This window comes from Octopus bimaculoides, chromosome 18 (genome assembly GCF_001194135.2).
Source record: "Octopus bimaculoides isolate UCB-OBI-ISO-001 chromosome 18, ASM119413v2, whole genome shotgun sequence".
In the NCBI taxonomy this organism is placed as follows: domain Eukaryota; kingdom Metazoa; phylum Mollusca; class Cephalopoda; order Octopoda; family Octopodidae; genus Octopus; species Octopus bimaculoides.
The window spans coordinates 1,116,170-1,118,742 of NC_068998.1; the positions used below are offsets into that span (position 1 = coordinate 1,116,170).

Genomic DNA, 2,573 nt, shown 5'->3' on the forward strand with positions numbered 1-2,573 from the left:
GTGTGTGTGTGTGTGTGTGTGTGTGTGTGTGTGTGTGAGTGAATGTATGTGTGCTCGTGTGTGTGTGTGAGACTGTGTGTGCTTTTTTGCGTCTTAACATGTATGTGTTCGAGGATTTGCTTTCTAATCTTGCCTAAATATAGGATCTGATTTTATTAATGATAATTAAATTATTAGTGTTGTTATTGTTGTCAGTAATATCATAGTGCTAGTGTATTATACTACAATCATCATCATCATCATCATTATTATTATTATTATTATTATTATCAGCATCATCTTTACTAATGACGTCTTGGATTAGTCTGTGACACCTTCCTGACAATAATACCAGTTAATGCTCCTCAATGCCACTCTTTAACTCTATTTAGAACTAACTGGGGTTAAGAAACGCAGCAGTTTCTTGTTATCCTTCAGACCATAATAAATACATTTGAGATAATGGAAATGAAATGTGGGAATAGTCTCCCTTGACCAACTGAGAGTGAAATTAGTGTAGCAAATGACACTGAACAACATTAGACACCACAATACAGAATAAGTTTGTATAGAGAAGAGGATGTCTTAGGGGCTGGTTCCCTCCCTAGTTCACCTTTTCAATTATATACTCTGTTGCTAGATAATTTTCCTGGGCTCTTGTGGTAATTTTACCAGTTTTCGTTATTAATTATTTAAGTAACATCAAATCCAAACAATTATCATCTCAATCTAGTTTACATATATTTGTACGTTGTCTAGCAATACATACGCGCATACATATATACCGCCATAGAGGTCAGCTGTCCTGCTGTTGTGAATATCTCTTTGAAAATCAAAAAGAAAGGGGATAACTATGGACAACTGTTTCGAAATCTGCAGCATTTTTATCCAGATTATGAATTCCCATTTATACCAGTAATAACTGGTGCACTTGGTTTTCTGAGTAAATGCCAAAGTAACCAACTGGATAAGCTTGGATTTTCAGAAAAAGAAATCCACCAACTGAATCGTGCATTGCAAATACAATCTGAAAATAGAACAGGAAAACTATGCCAAATTGACTTTATTCTTGTTTCCTACATTAAAACATTTCCGGGGGGTGACGCTCGTGGCAAGTCTTCCAGAAACGAGATTTTGAAGCTCGAGACATTACGTGATACCCATTGCCTCGTCACCGTAAGCTTGTAGCAGACTTCCCAGGCTTAATGCAAAATTTCACGTAAGCTCTTTGTTCCTGTCCATGACAAAATCACAGACTACAGCATGCGAGTGACCATAAAAGCACAAATTTTACAACTTGCGAAGTAAATACAGCAACGTCACTGCGCTCGCAACTGTGTGCTGCCATCTGCTGGCGCGCCACAGAACTAGTCCGGGAACTTTTTCATAGCACCTGTTGACAGAGAAAGAAGAAATTGCTGGGGAGCAGAAATGAACTCGTGACGAAAAGTTGGTAGCCTAGTCCATCGTATTATACGTCTGACTATCTAATTACACAAATTAGTGAATGATATCATATGTATTACACAACAAGTAACGGTATACACACATATACTGCATTTATATATATGTGTGTGTGTGTGTGTGTGTGTACATACATATATACATCTGTATGCATACATACACATCATAAGCGCACTTGCAATACACACGCTTACACACACATAAAGACATATATTTTTAATTGTATTTAGGAGAGTTTAGCACAAGAACATGGTGCCAGTAAAGTAGAATTTAAGTCCAGCCCAAGACGCGATTCTTTGATTAATGTCCAAACTAATGATGGAATAAAAGACCCGGCGCTAAAGTTGATGGGGATGTAATTACTGAATTAACATTAAATAGCACACGTTCGTCTCGCTTCGATTTACTTCACTTAAAACATATTTCTTGGCTGGCAATATCTGCCGATGTAGGCATCTATTTACGTATATGAATATGTGTATACAGATATACATACGTATATACACGTGTGTGTGTGTATATATATATATATATATATATATTATTACTATATGATAGATTCACACACACACACACATACACACACACACACACACACACACACACACATATATATATATGCGCAGGAGTAGCTGTGTGGTAAGTAGTTTGCTTACCAACCACATAATTCCGGGTTCAGTCCCACTAAGTGGCATCTTGGGCAAGTACCTTCTACTGTAGCCTCGAGTGGATTTGGTGGACGGAAACAGAAAGAAGCTCGACGTATATAAACATTTATATATGTTTGTATGTTTTTGTTTGCCTCCCCACCATCGCTTGACAATCGATGTTGGTGTGTTTACGTCCCCGTAACTTAGTGGTTCGGCAGGAAAGACCGATAGAATAAGTACTAGGCTAGGCTTAGTCCTCGGGTCGAATTGTTCGATTAAAGGCGGTGCTCCAGTATGGCCGCAGTCAAATGGCTGAAACAAATAAAAGAATATATATTATATTATAACATATACGTTTATATAATATATTATGTATACATTTATAGATATACATATATAAATTTATATGTATGCCTGTGTGCATGTTTGTGTACTCTCACACACACGCGTATATATATATATATATATATATATATATAT

General features: G+C 36.7%; 1 long non-coding RNA gene across 1 annotated transcript in view; it reads right to left on the reverse strand.

Annotated features, from left to right (window-relative positions):
- Positions 1 to 2,014: 2,014 nt before the first annotated feature.
- Positions 2,015 to 2,573, reverse strand: part of LOC128249905 (uncharacterized) — a 38,159-nt gene continuing 37,600 nt past the window's right edge. Inside the window, exon 3 of the long non-coding RNA XR_008266057.1 lies at positions 2,015 to 2,405. This is a non-coding gene — a long non-coding RNA (uncharacterized LOC128249905). The remainder of the gene's footprint in view (positions 2,406 to 2,573) is intronic.